The sequence below is a fragment of the Tupaia chinensis genome, unplaced genomic scaffold (assembly GCF_000334495.1).
Source record: "Tupaia chinensis unplaced genomic scaffold, TupChi_1.0 Scaffold146177_1, whole genome shotgun sequence".
NCBI lineage: Eukaryota > Metazoa > Chordata > Mammalia > Scandentia > Tupaiidae > Tupaia > Tupaia belangeri.
In genome coordinates, this window is record NW_006206032.1 from 1084756 (window position 1) to 1104973 (window position 20218).

At 40.1% G+C, this 20218-nt stretch overlaps 1 protein-coding gene across 2 annotated transcripts in view; it reads right to left on the reverse strand.

Annotated features, from left to right (window-relative positions):
• Positions 1-17897, reverse strand: part of RASGRP3 (RAS guanyl releasing protein 3) — a 121279-nt gene extending 103382 nt beyond the window's left edge. For both annotated transcript variants that reach the window (XM_006168798.2, XM_006168795.2), the window contains exon 1: positions 17639-17897. The gene's annotated coding sequence lies outside the window, so the exon portion shown is untranslated. The remainder of the gene's footprint in view (positions 1-17638) is intronic.
• Positions 17898-20218: the final 2321 nt, after the last annotated feature.

The window sequence follows — 20218 nt, forward strand, 5'->3', positions numbered from 1 at the left end:
GTGACCTGATAGGACTACACCAGCCAACATACTCAGACACAAACAACTGAGCACTGAAAGAAAATTAAAAATAAGTTATCTTCGGTATAAATTACGGGAAATTTGCTCATGTTACCAAAACATTCTTTGTTTCAGAAAGCCTCTCTTTAAAGAGTTGCGGGAACCGTGTACACAGTGCATTACAAATGGCATTCGACCAACCAAAATTCAACTCATAGTATTCAAGAACACATCTATTAAGCAAAATAAACATAAGTACAATTTTAGACCCAACTTACTGGCCCAGATGGTCTGTGTCCTTTTCTTCAGAGTAAAGAAGCAGGCAAGTAATTTCTAGCTGGCTGTGATGGACAGCTATTTCACAACCTCCTCAGGGTGCTCAAAAGTAACCTGCTATAAATAGGCCTTAGTGTTCACATTAGTGTCCTCAGTGGAGGCCAGGTGAAAACACAAATTGCCCAAAGTATGACACCTGCTTTCTATTTCCATAGGCTCCTATTGACTGAAAAGTCCCAATAGTTCCCCTAACAATTCCACCATAAGAAAACTTGTTCTTTTTAAATCCTTTTCCAAACTAGTAGGAGATGCAGTGTAGTGAATGGTAAGAATGATGCATGTTGGCGATCTGGAAACCGGGATTCTCATTCTCCGTTCAGTTACTAGCAAAGTATGTAAGACTTAGAGGGAGACCAGTGGCACAATGGTAATGCAAAGCTCTACAAGGTTAACTCACGTGGGAAGGTCCTAGGTTCAGGTGCCTATGCCTCCCCCTCTGTCAGGTGTGTGCAAACCTGCTTGTGATTCAGGTTGGCTGAGATTGGGGCGGAGCTGGAGTAGGGAGGTAGCAGTGTAATTACCTTGTTGTGGGTTCCTCTCCCATTCCCTCTCTTCTCTTTCAGAAGGAGAAATAAATTAACACACTTGAAAGAGAGAGAGAGAAAAAGAGAAAGAACCTAAAAATAAGGTGAGATGGATAAAATCACAATGCACTCATTCGATTTTATTTTTATATATAATATATATAAATATATATCTGCATGATCTATATAAATATGCGTGTATATATATCATGAAAAAATGAAATGGAAAAATGACCTTCATGTATTAAGTAAAAAAAAGTGAGCTGAAAAAAACGCTATGCATTTAGTCCCATTTTTATTACAATACTGTATGTTCTCAAATACACAGAAAATATTTGCAGCGACAACAAACAATAAACATATCCACCCTTCAGGAAAAGAAAAAAAGGCTCCAAGTCTTTTCTTTTGATTCATTTTAGTACTGAGTACATTCATTAGTATTTAGTATTGGGTAGCTTCAGTACAATAACAAACTTGTATTGCTTCTATAATTAAAATTTAAAGACAATAAAGAAAGCGACAGAAGCAATTAATGTAGAGCACTTAGCCCAATGCTGGTGGACTTTGATAAATGGGCAACCAGTTATGGCTATGTTTGAAGTGTGTATATATATGTATATATATATAAACACTTTTTTAAGAAAAACTGATTTTTTTATATTGTGGTGACAGTTTAATGGATGTATATGTATGTCAAGATCTCAGACTATAGGAGATTAGTAGGTGGTGTGGTGGTTAAGATGCTAGACATTCCCACATGGCCGACCATGATTTGAGTCCCAGACCTGGTGGCTTGTTTTCTCACTCTCTCTCTCTCTCTCTCTCTCGGTCTCTCTCTCTGGTAAAATTAAAATAAATGAATGAATAAATAAAATTAAATAAAAAAACCATCAGATTATATACTTTAAATAGATACAGTTTAAACTGCCAATTATGCCTCAATAAAAGTTTTAAAGAAGAGTAGAACTGAATTTTTCAACAGTAATAATATGGAAGATGGGATAGTAAGAGTAGTATTAAAAGTTTCTAAGGTCTTTATAATAATCAGAAGAAGATTGATGATATTAATAGTATTTTAAAAAATTATTCTTGTTATAGGATGCATGTGCTTGCCAGAGAGAGACAGGGGAAAAATGAGAATTCATCCTTTCCAGGGAAAATGGCCACATTGCAATCCCTTCTCCTTCACTATCCCCTCAGGATTTGTGTGCCCCTGCACACGTACACACACACCTGGTGTGATTTTCAAGCTACCGGGTCTGGAACTCAAACTGAGCAGTCAGATATGTGGGATCCAGCCACTTTAACCTCCCTGTCACCTGCTGGCCCTTAATAACATATTTTTGTTAAATCAAGTATAAATTTAAAAACTAAGTATAGCCACTAAAACAAAAGAAATTGAATAACTTTTAAATTACAGGGGTGAGTGGATGTTGGAATAAAAAATACTGAAAAATCTAAAAGAATACACAAAGGAAGAGCAAATGTAAATGAACAATGAACAGAAAATAAAATGTAGCATTCATGCCTCAATAAACAAGTGCAGATTGTCCAAACTCACCATTAAAATATAAAAACTATCATTAACTAACAAACAAAAAGTTGGATCCATTTTTAATGAGTTTAGCATCACAGGTATAGGGCTGCATGTATAGATAAGGGAATCAGATGTCTCCCCACAGCCTGACTTCCTTTAACTGCTTTCCTGAAACCTTGAAATGAATTGAAAGAAAGTTCTTTGTACCAAAAATAACAAAGAGAAAACTGACTTTAAAGGGAGGGGAGAAGGTGGGAGAAGGGAAAGACAGACAAGTTTGCCAGAGGGCTGGCGCAGTGGTAACACACTGCTTAAGCGATGCTTATCCGTGTGGAGGAACTGCAGACCTGGTTCCCTGGTCAACCTGTAACTGACGGATACACACCCAGGATCCTGACTGGCTGGGAGGGCTTAGGGCTGATCATGCTGTAGGACCTGGTTGAAGGTGCTTACAGCTCTCTCTCTCTCTTTTACTCTCATTAAATAAATAAAAATAATTTTTAAAAAAACTAACAAAAAAATCAATGTTTCCACACTGCAATATTAGCAAAACAGTAAATGAAATAGATGTGAGATTATTTAATGGGTACCTGGCTGGTATAGTGAAAGGATACAGGGACCAGCAGTTAGTGTAATGGCTATGTTGCTGAACTCCCACGTAGTTGACCGTGGTTCGAGTCCTGGACCCGGTGTCTTGAACTCACACCTGGCACGTGTGCGTGCATGCCCAAGATCCCGAGAGGTGAAAAAAAACAGAAGGGATTGTGGCATGGCCATTTCCCTGGGGGTGTGTGTGGGGGTGATTTCTCACTTTCTATCTCTCTATCTTTCTCTTTCTGGCGAGCGCACACATCCTATAGCAAAAAAACTCTCAAAAAAAAAAGAAAAAGAAAAGAAAGGATACAGTAGTTCCTACTTGAATTGAGACACTCAGAGCAGGTTGCAGCTAATATCCAGGGCCTCCTTGCTTCCCTTACTCAGAAAGCCTGGAGGTAAGAAATCCTTCCCTAGAGTTCTAGAGCTAGAACTCCTCTGATAAATTCAAACTACATGGAACCCAGGCCAGACAGCAATCCATCCTTGCTTACAACAGAATCTGCAAAGCTGAATAGATAGTTCTAATCAATCTTTTCAGGAAACAGATGGAAACTTCTTCCCAGAAGCTAATTCTTTAGTCTTATTCCAAAAGGAGGCCACATGGCTCCTGCCAGCAGCCCGTGTTTGGCAGTGCTTGCCAGGCTCTATCGATTTTGCACATGTTGGGGCTGACGGGCAGGGAACCGTGGGTGCGACACGAGGAAACCATGAGCATCAATGCAGTGCTTTGCCTGTAAACAGCAGCTCTCCAATGTCCTTACCAGCCCCATTGTCTAGGAATATGTGACTCTGTACTGCACACCGAGGTGCTGAAATAAAAGATCACATAGGACTAAGAATCCAAAGACACAGCTTTTCATCCCAGCCAAGTGTAATAGACAGCTTTTAGGTCTCAATCTTTCTTTGCTAAGAACTGTCCCCAACCTCAGGATTACTACTACGACTTCACTCCCAAAGGCATTGATGGCTAGACATGGAATTGAGAACCAAAGCAGATTTACACCATTTGAGCAATCAGATCTTTTTTTTTTTTTTTTTTTTGGAGAGATTTTCACTGTAGGGCGCGTGCACTCGCCAGACAGAGAGAGAGAGACATAGAGACAGAAAGCGAGAAATCACCCCCCAGGGGGGATGGTCACACCGCAATCCCTTCTCCTCCATTCTCCTCTCGGGATCTTGGGCACGCACGCACACGCGCCCGGCGTGAGTTTTAAGCCACCGGGTCCGGGACACGAACCGCGGTCAACCACGTGGGAATCCAGCGACATAGCCATCACGCTAACTGCTGGTTCCCAGCAATCAGATTTTTAAAAAGAATTATTTGGTTAATTTTATTTATTATTATTATTTTTAAATTTGATCTGAGAGAAACAGAGAGATAGAATGAGGGAAATTGAGAAAGCAAATCACCAGGTCTAGGACTTGAACCATGACCTGCCATGTGAGAGTCCAGCGCCTTAGCCACCTTGCCTGCTAGCCCCAAGCAATCATATTTTTCACCATGAAGTTAGAAGTTGAGAGTGAAACATTTAATCATGAGTGCATGAACATAAAGATAGTCTAACGGAGGAGCTGCTAGACATCCTCCTACTCCTTGTGCATGGTGAGGTCGAGAAAACTGTTGAGACACAGATAGAGATAAAGAAAAAGGGGACATAGAGATGAGAGAGGAGAGAGAGGAGGGAGAGAAAGGCAGAGCCTTCAAGGGGAGTGGAGGTGGGAAACCATCACTTTCTCGTAGGCATGGTCTCAGGTCCATGGTCAGCTAGTCTGTGAGGGGAGGCCCTTGCCTCATCTCAACCTCACTTCTCTCACTCCCATAAGATACCACTTTCCTTATAACACACAGAGCTACTTTGAAAATATTTCTGTTCCTTGCAACTTGGCCAAGGTCCCAGGTAGTGTCCCTGGCTCACAGACTGATGATTCCCTCAGGAGTGTGTAAAGTTGAGTGTGTGGGAGGGGGATACCCTGGGGGAAGGAAACCAGCTGGAGAGCTACTGAGGGTCTATGAATAAGTATGAAGGAGAAAGTATGGACGCAGTGGTGGTGGGAAGGGAGGAGCTGATGGGAGACATGTCCAACAGGAAGAACAACCGACTGGGTTACAGAGAGGTGGAGAGCACGGCAGAGGGAAGCCAGCTCTAACCTGGATGGGAGGACGTCACCATCCAAGGGAGCAACACGGGGTGAGTGGATGAGGGAAGAAGTGTAGGATTTTCATGCTGTTTTTTTTTTTTTTTTTTTTAATGTGTTAGGTTGAAGTGATGATGGAACATTAAGGAGGAACATATTGCAGACAGCTAGACACCTGGTCCAAGAATGTGGACTAAAATTATCTTGCAACTACATAAGCAAATTCAGAGTTATTTACATACTGATGCTATGAACAAGGTATCTTAGGGAGAACGGATTTAAAGAGAACTGGAAGAAAATGACCTTTGGTAAATGGTTACCTTTGGCAGAGGGGAACATGCTCCCACAGACTGAAAGAACACAATGGCAATGTAGCGTCTCAGAATTCAGTAGAGGAAAATTTTAGATAGAAATGGTGCCAGGATCAAGAGGAGCACAAGTTGAAAGGGGGTTGTTCACTTCATCATTTAGAAAGTTTATTTTACATTTTAAAATGTAAAGGTGTAGAGGGGCCAGCCTGTGGTATGGTGTTTAAGGCAGCTGGATTCTTCATGGCTGACTTCATAGATCAAGTCCTGGACCCAGTGGCTTGGGAAACACATTGGATGTGTGTGTGTGTGTGTGTGTGTGTGTGTGTGTGTGTGTGCGTGTGTGTGTCCAAAATCTCAAAATGAGGGAGAAGTGGAGGAGAAAGTGTTGGGGCGTGGTCATCCCCCATGGGCAATGCTTTCTTACCTGCTCTCCCTCCAACCCTGCCACTGCCACTGTCTCTCTCCAGCAAGTGTGCATGTCCTCTGGAAAATTAAGAGAAGGAAAGAAAGAAGAAAGGAAGGAAGAAAGAAAAAAAGTGAGTGTAAAGTTTAGGAAGCTCTGACATTTCCCCTTCAGTAGGACTAAAGACAGAGCATCGGATTTTATGCATTTAAAATCTGAAAGAGCAGTAAGAAAATGAAAGTGTTGTGTGACAGAAAGCACATGGAGAATTTCGGCCGTGAAATCCCAGACTCCCATCAGGTAACTAGAGGGGCAGCAGGTTCGGACAGGTTTGGAGGGAGTTGCCAGGGCAAAATGAATGTGGATGTTTTTAAGAAAATGTCCTAGAAGCAAAAGCACTGTGAGAGCAGCATTACTGAGTAAGGACGAGTCAAATGGCCAGGTGGGGTGGGGATGGTTTCAGATAGAGAACACAGATGTGCAGGCCCGCACAGTGGTGCCGCTGCTAAGGAGCCGTGCTCCATAGGCTGGGACCACATGGGAGGCCCAGGTTCCATTCCTGGTCCCACTTAAAGGCCTGACATACCTGTCACACCGGCAACCCAGGGGACCGAGCCAGGAGGATTATAAGCCTAAAACCAGCCTGGACAACACAGTGACACTGTACCCAAAAAAGAGCCAGGAGTGGTGCCTGGAGTCCAGCTGGGAGGCTGAGACAAGAGGAACAAAACACAGCCATCTCAAAAGAGAAAAGAAAAGGAAAGAAAGTAAGAAAGAAGGAAGGAAGGAAGGAAGGAAGGAAGGAAGGAAGGAAGGAAGGAAGGAAGGAAGGAAGAAAAAGAAGAAAGAAAGGAAGGAAGGGAGGAAGGAAGAAAGAAAGAAAGAAAACAGACAAGCACGCTCCAGAGCTGGTCCACCTCTCCGAGCCGCACGAAGCACACACAGACTACCGTCTTTGTCGTGGCCCTGCAGTACCAGAGATACAGCTGCCCAGGCAGAAGAGAGTCTAGGAAGGTGTTCCAGACAGATCGTGGCCTGGCCTCATGACCCCGTTCCTCAGGCTACAGAATCTCAGCTAGCTTGCAGGTCTCTATTCTCTTGCTAATAAAACCAGCCAGTGGCACCACTCAGCCCAGACTTCTTAACCTTTCCTGAAGGTCAGTTAGTGCTTGATTTTGTCACTCCTTCTTCACTTTCTAGTGATTAGGAAAACACACACACACACACAGTGGTAGTATATGTAGGATCCAATAGTTGACGGCACTCACTAAGATACAAAAACTGGCTTGGAAAGCACATTCTTAAGGGAAGGTCACGTGCACGTACTCCCTCCCTTCCTTTTCCCCAACCTAGAGACAGCAGATGACCGTTTCTTGAAGCTCAGTCCCTGGTCCTTCCTGCTCTTTCCTTCATGAGAACTGAATAATTTGGGAGAATTCTCTTTCTCACATGCCCATGTATTTAATTCTAACTTTTGTTGTTGTTGCCATAAGGCACGTGTGCTCCTTGGAGAGATAGAGACAGAGAGACAGGGAAAGTAAGAAATCACCTTGCACTGGGGATGGCCACACGGCAATCCCTTCTCCTCCACTCTCCTCTAGGAATTTGGGCACGCACATGCAACTGGCATGTTTTCTAGACCCTCACAATCAGCCATGTGGGGTCCAGTGCTTTCACCACTGCTCCATCTGCTGGCCCTTCATTCTAACGGTTATGTGTAACAAGGGGAGTAGGCTATGAGACAGTATACCACAGAAGAGTAAAAAGACATTCACGACACACACAAAGGAACACTAGTGGAGAGATTACCAGATGCACACAACATAATGAAGCGTTCAATGTCAACAAGATGAATCTGTCCACGTCCTTGATCTGATTATTGCACACTGTATTCCTGTTATACTCCACAAAGATGTACAATGATTATATGTAAATCAGAAATCACTAAAAAAAAAAAGAATGCTTGGGAAAACAATAGAACCATTTGCACTGTGTACTCTCATCAACTGTGTACCGTAAAATCAACAAATTACACAGATTATAAACTTACTTTACAATGTTTAAAGCATTATAGAAGTATTATGATTTATGTTTGTTGTGACTGTATTTATTGTTATTTCAAACCATAAAGACAAGTAACCACAAAACAAAAACCAAAAAATGAGTAGTTTAAAGATATTTTGTTCCTCTGGGACCAGCAGTTGGAGTAATGGCTATGTCGCTGGACTCCTATGTAGTCGACCACGGTTTGAGTCCCAGATCCGGTGGCTTAAACGCACACTGGGTGTGTATGCATGTGTGCCCAAGATTCCAAGAGGAGACTGGAGGAGAAGGGATTGCAGTGTGGCCATTCCCTCTGGGGGGTGATTTCTCACTTTCTTCCTCTCTGTCTCTGTCTTTCTGGTGAGCGCACATACCCTCTAGCAAAAACCTCTCAAAAAACCAAAACAAAACAAAACACATATTTTGTTCCTCAGAAATAGATTATCACCTGTTGATGATAATGTGTATAGGATTTTCAACTGGACTGGTCTGAGGTGTATTTCCTATTGGTTAAATTCTTTCTACAAGCTACATGATGTATAATGATTTAATCTATAAAATAATAATCATAATGATAAAGCCATTGCGTGGTGAAAAAACAAAAGGTATTTTGTCCCTACAGAAAAGGCAGGTCCAAAATTTGGATGTTAAATTAGATATGGGTTTTTAAAAGGCCTTTTTAAACACTTAGATAAGGTGGTCCCCTTAAAAAGAATTCCACCTATTTCTTCTTTTTTTTTTTTTTTAGTTTATTTTTATTTCTTTCTTCCATGAGAGAAAGAAACAGGGAGAGAGGCAGAGACCCCAACAGGATCCCACCCCCAGGTTCAATCAGCCTGCATCACCCACACGCGTGCACATCCATGATGCACGGGGAGACCCAGGATGCGAACCCAGGGTTTTCTCATGTGGCCGGGACCTCCTGAAGTGCTGTATAACCACTGCATCACCGTGGCTGGCCTATTTCCTCATTCTTTAGTGATTTGTTTTTCTGCCAGCATTAATAGACAAAAAAAAAATTGATTTCTCTCTTAGACTTGTCCCCAAATCAATGCTGTATCTGGCACTTCCTAGATTCTCTGCCAGCATCTGTTGCCTTGTATGCAAGGTGACTGTGAGCTGATACAGTGTTATCTGTTTTGGTTCATTGTTAATGTATTATTAATATGTTAATGTAACATCATTATTAACATTAATGTGTGGCATAAAACACATTAACAATTATATTTCACAGGTCCAGCAGGTGGCCTGGAGGTTAAGGCACTGGATTCCCACATGACTGATCAAGGTTTGAATCCCAGACCTAGTGATTTAAAAATCACACCGGACACGTGTGTTCGCGTGTGTGTGCGGCCACATCCCAGGAGGAGAATGGAAGAGAAGGGATTGTGGTGTGGCCGTCTCTGGTAGAGGGTTATTTCACTTCTCTTCTCAGGGTCTGTCTCTTCTGCAAGTGCACTTGTCTTATGGTAAAAACCTTTCTTACAAAACAAGAACAAAAGAATTGTATTTCACTGTAAATACATTGTAGTCATTTACTAATCTATACTATTTATAATAGAAAAGGTAATTAATGATAGCAATGAACTATACTGTAAATGCAATATAATGATTTCATTTGTAGATACATGGCAATTCAGGTGCACATACCCAATCACTATTTTTAACATTATTTCTGTGGGGAATTTGGAAAGTGAATTCAGAGGGCCAAGGAAATTCTTAAAAACAAGCTTTCGGAGTATTACCAATTCGTAATTCATGCCACGAAGGGTCATTATTTATATTTGAAATGTCTGACTTCTCTTTTGATTTTAGAATTTTCTGACTGCTTTAAATCTAGCTTTATAACCAAACCCTCATGGAATAAGAAACGAACCCAAGACAGGCTTGTTCCAGTTGGCTGCCAGTCCTCGCCAGGACTTCAGAAGCCCAAGTTCCCAGGTCTCTGCTGCTGGTGGGGCCAAAAGGACTTTTAGTGTCTTTGGTTTCATCCATTGCCAGGAGTGCTATTTTTGTGCCTCCATATTTAGCACACAAAGCTATCTTTATCACCCCGCTGACTGGCATGAGAGTCCCCAGGGCACAGGAGTTATTCAAGATTATTGAAGCATACTTCCTACCCTTCAAATAAGACAATGCAACATGCAGAAAAAGACATCAGCCAGTGGTCACAATGTTACAAGTGTGTGTGTGTGTGTGTGTGTGTGTGTGTGTTTCAATTGCTAAGTATTTCTCTCTTTGTACCAAGTTTTATGCACTATTAAAAGCACAATGTCTGCTATGCTTTCTGGATCTTAGCTGTAGATTGCATAACAGAATCTATGCCTAACTGTGCTTGAAAACATCAGGATAAAGTATCTTACAACCATGTAATCCAGATTTCATGTTGGAGTACTTTTGAAACCTCTATTGTCTTTATTCTCAGCTAAGGAATCCAGTTACCCAGCCTACATGAACAGTCCTATTGTCCAACCAGGTCAGATCTCACACACTGCCAATGCTTTGCTTGCTTTTCAACTTTTCAGTTTTAGTTGATGCCTATTCATGGCCAGCTCAATGTTCAAATGGAGAAGACTGAGTTCTGATAGTCGTATCCCACAGCCCCAAATTTCAAATATTATTTATGTTACTGTGGGTAGCTCTTCTGTCTAGATTTGCACTGTCCCTCCCATACAGTAGGCACGAGGAACCTGAAGCTATGAAGTACTTGAAATAAGGTTAGTTCAAATTGACACATGCAGTAAGCATAAAAGGGCATTTTAACAGACCAAAGATTACAAAAAAAAACAAAAAGAAAAAGATTAAGCAAAAGGGAATGTAAAATATCTCAGTAATTTATATGTTGATCACATGCTGAAACTGATAATGTTTCGAATATGTATGTATTTGATAAATAAACTATATTAATATTTATTTTACCTGTTGCTTTCCATATTTTAATGTGGTCACTTAAATATAAAAAATGACCTACGTAGCTCATATTTTGGGCCCATATTATATTTCTATTCAACAGTGCTGGTCTAGGGCCTCCACAATAAATAGCATGACCTACATAGTGTTCATGACTGGAAATCAGAGCTGCGGCATAACTTTATTTCGAATCAGGCTAATCAGAGGAGAAAATGACTTGGAGTCAAAGTTAAAACATCCCATGCATGTCTACTTCATCCATCCAAAGAATTTCAATACCTCAGACAACGACCGACACAAGTCACCAGAAGAGACAAATGTGACTACAGCATACCTGCCTTACTTCACTGCTTCCTGATTGATCATTCAGCCTTCATTTTCATCTAAAGGGTTATTAATTATCCCCATTTCCTTGCATGGAAACTGCATAATGTATCATGCATTGACCTATTTTGAGTTTTTGTTGTTGTTTTATTTTTCCACCCATTGTTGCTACAATAAAGACTAGGATTTATCTCATGGAAAATCAATAAATCCATGTAAGTATAATGGAAAATAAACATTTTAAGATCCTATGTCTGGACAACAGGCAGCTGGTCGGAAGCAGGAAACATATCGGCAATATCACTGAGGCTCATTTCTGGATAGGTGCACACCGAGGAGTTCGCACTGACCCTGAATGTTAATAAACGTAAAGTTTGGCACCAAATTCCCCTTGTGGGGATTACTGGATTACCAAATTAAAAACATATTGGGGGTCAGAGCTGCCAGCAAAGAATTGTGTAACTTCTGGTTAAAAAAACAAACAAAAAAACAATAGTGATTTCAGGAGGAGGAGGTTGAGAACAAAACAATAATATCTTTGTAATGTTCTGAAATCACTGCATGAATAAAGCTGAGACCGGCTCCCTTGCACTTCCCAGTCTGATTTGCTGAACATCTTGTCTGCTCATAATTGTTCTCTGCCATTCATTTCCTCCAATTGTCAATTATTACTAAACAATTACGGAAAAAAAAAAAAAGTGTGTGTCTTTGTTTCCTGTTGCTGATGAATACAGTGAAGTCACAGACCAGGCCAGTGCATCATAATCTTTCCCATTACAATGAATTATGCTGTCACAAACAGGATACAGCTCTTTACTGGGCAAAGAGGCCGTCCATGGCGCTGAATTAGCACAAACATTGTTAGCCCTTAGAACAGACGGAGCGCTCCGCTTGTAACAGCCTAATAGTTTTGTTCCTGATTACCAAAGTAGTATGTGCTTCTTTATCCTGGAGACAAAGTAGAAAATAAAAATCACCATTACCCAACTAATCAGAATTTCTTTTTTTTTAAAGAGAGATTTTTCCTATAGGACACAATAAAAAGTAAAAAAGAAACTCTCTTTGTAACAGCATTCTGTAATTATCCTAAATGTATAAAAGTAAAGGAAGTTTAAATAATTCCACAATTTTGAATTTTATACAGCCGTTAAGTTACATTAAAATATTTAGTGGCATTTAAACTATTCATTGTAAATGTTAACTGAAAAAAGAGGTGACAGAGTTTTATACATATGACACAATACCATTTTTTTTTCTTGGAGAGATTTTTTTGCTATAGGCCGTGTGTACTCGCCAGACAGACAGAGACATAGAGACAGAAAGCGAGAAATCACCCCCCAGGGGGGATGACCATGCCGCAATCCCTTCTCCTCCATTCTCTTCTCGGGATCTTGGGCACGCACGCACATGCACCCGGCGTGAGTTTTAAGCCACCGGGTCCGGGACGTGAACCACAGTCAACCACATGGGAGTCCAGCGACATAGTCATATATGCTAACGGCTGGTTCCCACAATACCATTTGTTTTAAAAACCTATATGGATATATAAAAGAATTAAGAGCTCAAAATTTAAACACCAAAATATCAGCAATAGAAATTACTTTTTATTGTCTGGATCTATGATTTTTTTAGAATAGACTCCAAAAACATGGACTTTTCACTTTTTACTAAACATAGACATTGTATATTTTGAAGTATATATTTAGAATAAAAGGTCTGGAAATCTTAACAATGAGGGCACATGTGCGCATTAAAAGTTTAATAACCAGAAATGATATATGTGCCTTTTAAAATAATTATTTTATTTAGCTTTATTTATTTATTTTAATTTGACCAGACAGGGACAGAGAGAGAGAGAGGAAGAGAGAGGAGAGAGGAAGTGAGAGAGCAAGCAGCCATGTCCAGGACTCAAACCACTGTCAGCCATGTGGGAGTCATCCTTAACCACCACGCCACCTGTCGGCCCCAATATGTGCCTTTTTAAAGGAGTAAACGAGTGAAACTTTTAATTAGAAATTTTAAGATAAATCTGAAACTGATCTATTCAAAATGCCTTTCGGACCAACTAGCTGTTAGGACATAGGTAATTTTGTGAAGTCTTTTTTTTTTTTTTTTTTTTTTCAGAATCTCCTAATTTTTAGTATAACGAGCTTCCAAACTAAGAGCCCACAGGTGATTCTGTAGAGGCTGTGATTTCTGGGTGATACTAAAGATTCTCAATGAGCTAGGCTCTGGTACCCCGCCGGTGGTGTCTCCGCTAAAGGTAGTTAGCTGTTATTGCCACTAGAGGGCAGCCAGGGACAGGGAGAAGACATTAACACCCTCTTGTTTTCCCTTGGTTTAGCCTGTTTTTCATCAGATAAGGAGAAATAAAAAACATGGCACAGAGGGGGGAAAATTAGGAAATAAATCAGAAAATCTCTGTGAATAGCTATTCTTAAATTATGCCCATTTCCTCAGAGAGTTTAATTAAAAGGTGCAGAATTTTATGAGGGCTGCTATAGTTAGGAACTATAGCAGGAATCTAGTTTAAAATTTGGTTAGATGGGCCAGCAGGTGGTGTGGAGATTAAGGTACTGGATCCTGCATGGTTCAAGTCCCACACCCAGCATCTTGAAAATCACACTGGGTGTATGTACACGCGTGTCCAAAATCTCAAGAGGAGAGTAGAAGAGTTGAGGAATGGCCATTACCCCTGGGGGAGGGTGTGTGTGATTTGTCACTTTCCCTCTCTCTCTCTCTCTCTCTCTGGTGAATGCACACACTCTGTAACAAAAATAAATAAATAAATAAATAAATAAATAAATAAATAAATAAATAAAATTAGGTCATAGTATGAATAATGGGTGGGTGCCCTTTGATATCTGCAAGTGGAAAAAGTGAATCCAGAGCAAGATATTTAACATGCTCCATGGGGATTAGCAAAAGCCTGGACTTTGGCCTCATGGATTCCTGGATTCCATTTTCTATTTGTCACTCATTGGATACGTAATCATGGACACATTACTTAACTTCTCATGTATAAAATATGGCTAACACAGGGGTCTGCCCACAGAAGGTTGTAATCATTAAATAGCATAATGGAGAGAAAGGCTTAGCATATATAGTAAACGCTCAATGACTGCTGGCTGCTGTTAATATTTCCAATCTTCACCTCCCTCCTAAGCTGTTTCCCATTTTCAGGTGTACACTCACTGTTTCTCCCTGCCTAGTCCATCATTGCCTCAAATTTAATATGCCTGAAACCCAAGCCCTCATCTCCCTCACTAACTTCCTGATCCTGGTGTCTTATAGCCATTTCTTTAAATGGATCATAAAACACAGCATCTCTTTTAACACATCCTCTCCTCCTATAATCATATCCTATTAGTTTGCAAAATGGGTCAATTTGTGCTCTAATGTGTCTCTGCCTGGTTTCGTTCTATTTTCATCAAAGCCTAGGCCGTGGTGACCTGATCTCTTTGCCCCAGTAAGTCCTGCCTCGAATGGGCATGTCATTTCCCTGAGAGGCCCCATGGCATCTTTAAACTAGATTTTATCACCTTAGTCTGCCATTACAGTCCCACCACAGTTTGACCCCGGCCTCTTCCAGACAATTCTCTCTTGCTCCATTTGTTCAAGTTGCCCTTGCTCCTGTCAAGCTGATTGACTCTGCGTTCCCTGAGAGAGTTGCCAGACTTAGGAAATGAAAATACCGGATATGCAGGTACGTGTGGATTTTCAGATAAACAATAAATAATATCTTTGTATAAGTATATCCCCTGTGATAGGTGCCCCCACACACCATACAAGAGGATGCATTTACACTGAAATAGCATCAGATGTTTATATGAGATTTCTATTATCTGGGAATCCTGCATTTCATCTAGCAACCCTATTCTTGAGGTACACCACATGCATTCCTGTCTCTGCCCAGGTCAAAGTTCCATTCTGGATTCTCTTTTCTCTCTCTCTGTGTACCCACTACATCTCTGTCTGCTCTCCAAAGCCTACCTCAACCTCAGACCTCCATGAAGTCTACTCGGATCAGGTCTTCCTTATGTGATGTTCATGATCAACATCATGACTTTGGTTCGATGTATGGATGCTGTGTGTGCTATATAATTCCTTTTCTTCAACTTCATGTTAAGTTTATCAAGGGTAGAGATGACATTGCATGTAGGAGAACTTAGTAAATGTGTTTTAGAGGTGCAGTGCTACTTACAGACCGATGGTATGGGGATAAGGAGATGAGAGGAGAAAGAAAATCTCTATAGGTCAATAATCCAAATTTAAGGGGCCTAGAGACACGCAAAGCCCAGCATGCAACAGCCCTCCCCACCCAGTATCAGACCAGATGAGTGTGGCGGCCTGACCTTGGCATGTGTCTCCCTGACTCCTCTTCAGCACTCCCACAAGTTGTAGGTTTTGTTCAATGACACCTAAATTTCTTGCTGCTTTTCATGATGTTTTTTCAATAACGTGATTTCACTTATATTTAAATGTGAAGACCAGGGATGGCTATACTATGTAAACACTAAACGTATAGTAGGAGTTCTACTTGAAACAAGATAATACAGTTTTATTTAAGTAATCAAAAAACTAAAACAATGACTATTGTTCAAAATTAGCTAATTTTAACCTTGTTCTTTAGTTTGACCAGACAGAGATGGGGGGTGGGGTGGGGATGAAAAAGCAAGCTTCAAGATCTGGGACTCAGACCCTGGTTGACTATGTGGGAGTCCAGCACCCTAACCGCCATACCACCTGCTGCTCCAGCTAATTCTAATTTAAAATACTCTCAGTATCTTGAAAATACAATAAATCAAGACACCTATAGAATTATTAAGCCATTCCCAAGAACTGGCTTTTAAATAATTGGCATCTCATGAGTATATTTATAATCATCTATGGGCATTCAAAAACCAGTGACCATCAATAAGACTCTACAAGTGAAAAAATATGCTCTTAGAATAACATAAAATTCACAATTTTATCGACTGCTTAAATCTTAAGTAGTGTTAAGACTTTTATTCTTATAATGCAAACATGAATATGTCAAATGTGACAATTGTTTTGAAGCTCTGCAGGGGATGAATTGAACATGAATAGAAATCAGGATTGCTATAAGCATCTCTGTCACTAGAGCCACATGGGGTGACGATTAATTAAATTACCTTAGAACTCACCCTACCAGAGTAATAACATTTGCACCAGTGGCGTGTCCAGAAAACAGCTGAATATTTGTTTCTTGGTCTCTTCAAACCTTACTTATCCAGATTAATTTCTTTTTTTCCCTTACAACTTAAATTCAACTAAAAAAATCATCCTCTTTCTATTAACAAAATTCGACCGATTTGCACTTTCATGAAATGGATTATAATTTTGTAATCTGAAAACAACAAAAACCCTTAAATTCTCCTGGGAGAGAGAAACGTCGCTGAGATCTACTCTGAGCCAGACCTAAGTCCCGGCCTCCTGTGCAGATTCTGGCTGGCTCAGCTTTTCTGACTTCCAGTTTTTACTATCTTCTTGTGACAGAGTCCACGCATACCAGTCTCAAATAGGGATAAGTCAAAACAACAACGCTGGTTTCCTTCTGCTCTTCCTTTTTAATTAACCATCAGAACCTTATTCCTTTGTTAGTCATTGTGGTAACATTAATCACTTTACTCCAAGACACGACTGTGGATATTATCAGCAGTGGATGCAAAGATGGGGCAGCATTTAAACAAACGCACTTGTTTAATGGCAAGGAATGTTAAAAGAATTTGGAATGTCCCCAGGAGCTATCCAAGTTTTTGTGGGCAGCATCAACTGTTCTTGGATTTAATCCATTTCCTTTCGACCTTAGCACTTCCAAACCCAGGGACATTTTTCAAGGCACTGGGAAAATATATGCTAAGGGAATGTTTTAAAAGAATAATTTAAATGTAAATAATCACCATGAACAGTTTCTATTATTGCAAATTGTTGAGTGCTGTGTTAATGCTTCCAGAAGGTTCTTCTTTGCTCGAGAAATGATTGTCCAGAAGTATCTTTGTATTTTAAAAAAGAAATCTTTATCTTCACTTAATTTTACATAAAATTTAAATTTTATCTAAAATAACTTTTTTGTAACTGTCAATTTTTGCTTCAGGACCTATTTATTCAAGGTATTCTAAGCCAGTATTTATCAAAGAAATGGTAGATGAATTTGAAAACAACAAACAGGCAAGTACCAAAAACTATTTTTTCACAAGTAGTCATCAATGAAATTATTTATGCTATCTAGTCCTCCAACGATAATGAAACTGAAGAAAGCTAGTGAAGATAAAGTTATCTTAAGGCTACAATTTTATAAAAAGATTTATTGCTAAACACTGAAGATGTCAAAATTGAGGCTAATTTCTATATTTCTGCAGCGACACAAGCAAGGCCCGTTGAAAAGTTACATGAGCATCTGCAACTCAGGTCAGGCACCCTGTCTGTGGCCAATGTCCATAGCATATGACATGCATTAAGACACAACAATAGACAGACTTAAAATGAGCCTTACCTTAACTTGCAGATATGCAGTCATTTAGAGTTCATCCCTGTATTGAACTGTCTTTTACTTTCTGCTCCATCAACCCCTGGCAAGTCTCTTTTCAACATGTCTAAACACCTGGAGATTCCTGTTCTCTCTTCTAAATGGCTATTATCACCTCCATTGCCCAAATCCAGTTCAAAAGTGGGAAGAGAAAAAAAAATCGAGATTTGCAAGCTGTTTATACCTAACAACTACAGTGAAGCTGCTACGCTTTGAGCTCAATGAATTAAAGGTTGTTTAGCTAAATGGCAGACACACTTCCTCCTATTCTTTCTGAACTTAGTTTTCCTGCCTCCTGTGGAGCTTTTTCCTTTCCTGGGCTATAAATAGACTGGTCATAAGAGTACCGAGGAAAGAAGAAGGCAGGAAATGTATTTGATTTTAGAAAGCAGTCTTAAGTCTGTGTGCATGTGTGTATGTGTACATTTCTTTCAAGTTAATACCAATAAACAAGCTAAAGAACATTTGGTTTTAAATAATTTAGCTTTGATACGTGCCCTGTAGTCAAAATTTTCTTTAATTTCGTATGGTCTTGGTTTCCCTCTAAATTGTCATTTCCTATAAGCAAGGGTTAGGTTTGGAGATGTATCACTTTCTATATAAAATATTATGAGCAAATCTACATTCAATCCTTCCTTTCCCATAGGAGAACTACATATATTGAATTTCCAGGGAGAAATAGGGAGTGTGGTGGGAGCAATGGAAGGATTCTTTGTTACTTTCCATTCAAAGGTAGGTGGAGGACGTTTTGAAGCAAAAGTCAACAAAAGGAAGACACTATCAGACTAATAAGAAAAGTAGATACTTTTGCTTGAAAGAAAATGTGGAACCAGCAGGTGGCATGGTGGTTAAGGTACTGGATCCCATATGGTCAACTACATGGTTCGAGTTGTGGACCTGGCAACTTAAAAACACACCAAGGACATGTGTGTGCCACAAATCCTGAAAGGACAACGGAGAAGGGAGTGTAGCATGGTCATTCCCCCACCACCACCTAGGGGGAGGGGTGTGATTTCTCACTCTCCCCCAACTCTCCACCTCTTTGTCTCTTTCTGGCAAGTGTGCATTCTCTATGAAAAAAAATCCAAAAAAGGGGACCAAGCAGGTGGCGTGGTAGTTAAGGTGTTGGATTCCCACATGGTCAACCATGGTTCAAGTCTCAGACTGCATGCCCAAAATCTCAGAAGAATGGAGAAGGGATTGTAGTGTGGCCATCCCCCAAAGGATGATTTCTCACTTTCCCTCTTTCTGTCTCTCTCCAGTAAGTGCACACACCCCATGGCAAAAACATTAAAAAAAAGGAAAAGAAAAAAATACCTAAAAAAAAAAAAAAAAGAAAAAGAAAAGAAAATATGACATCAAGCCTTTTTTTATTAAAGAATTATTTTATTAATTTTATTTGTTTATTTATTTTTAATTTGACCAGAGAGGGAGAGAAAGAGAGAAAGTGAGAAAGCAAGCCGCCAGGTCCGGTACTCAAACCGTGATCAGCCATGTGGGAGTCCAGCACCCTTAACCACCATGCCACTTGCTGGCCCAACATCAAGCCTTTAAACCCATCATCTGCCTGCACTAACCTCAGAGGTTATTCATAGTCTTATTACTCAAACTTGCTCAACTTCTCTCATAATTACAGATGACAAAACTAAAAATTAACATTAGATATCATTTTTCACATATCAGATTAGCATATTAAAATTTGGACAATGTATGATATTGTTGTCAAGCCAAAAAGAACAGCTATAAAGCAAAAGTTATAAGGAAAGGGGCATTTATTGGTCTCAGAAAGAGAGCATCAAATTAAGGTCAGAGCTTTGGATGTGCCTTCAGCTGCCTTGGCCCCCAAAGAGCAGAGCCAAATGGAAATGGGAACATGCCTGCCAACCCTGGAAAGACTAGAGTCTCTTATATTAGTTAAAGGGTTCAAATGCATGTACATTGTCCTGGATAAAAACAGACGAGGGTTTTAAATTTTTTAATTATTATTATTATTATTCATACATTAAATCGCTATACATCATTTAGATTGCAAAGAGACTTTACCAAGCATGATATACACCTCAGTCCAACCCAGTCGAGACCACCATACACATCCTCATCAACAGATAATAAACCTTATCTGTGTCCCACAAGTGTCTTACCTCTCCATTCCCCCCCAAATTTCCTATGCTCTTCCCCTCCCACACTCTCTTTCCACTTTGTCTCTAGTGTCCATTACACTTTTTAATACTTTTATGTTCTCCAGTCTTTCAGTCTCTACCATAGAGTGCAGACTGTCAATATATGTTAAGTGGAGACACGCAGTATCTCTCTTTCATAGCCTGACTTACCTAACTCAGCAACAGATCTTCCATATTCGTCCACTTTCTATCAAATTCTAGGGCCTTGTTGTTTTTTATGGCTAAATAATATTCCATGGAGTATATGTGCCACAATTTTTCAATCCATTCATCTGTTTGTGGACATATTTTATGGGGAGAGGGAAGGGACAAGACTGAGAGTATGTCCTTTAGCAGAAGCTGTCTGAAGCAACTTATTGACAGCACT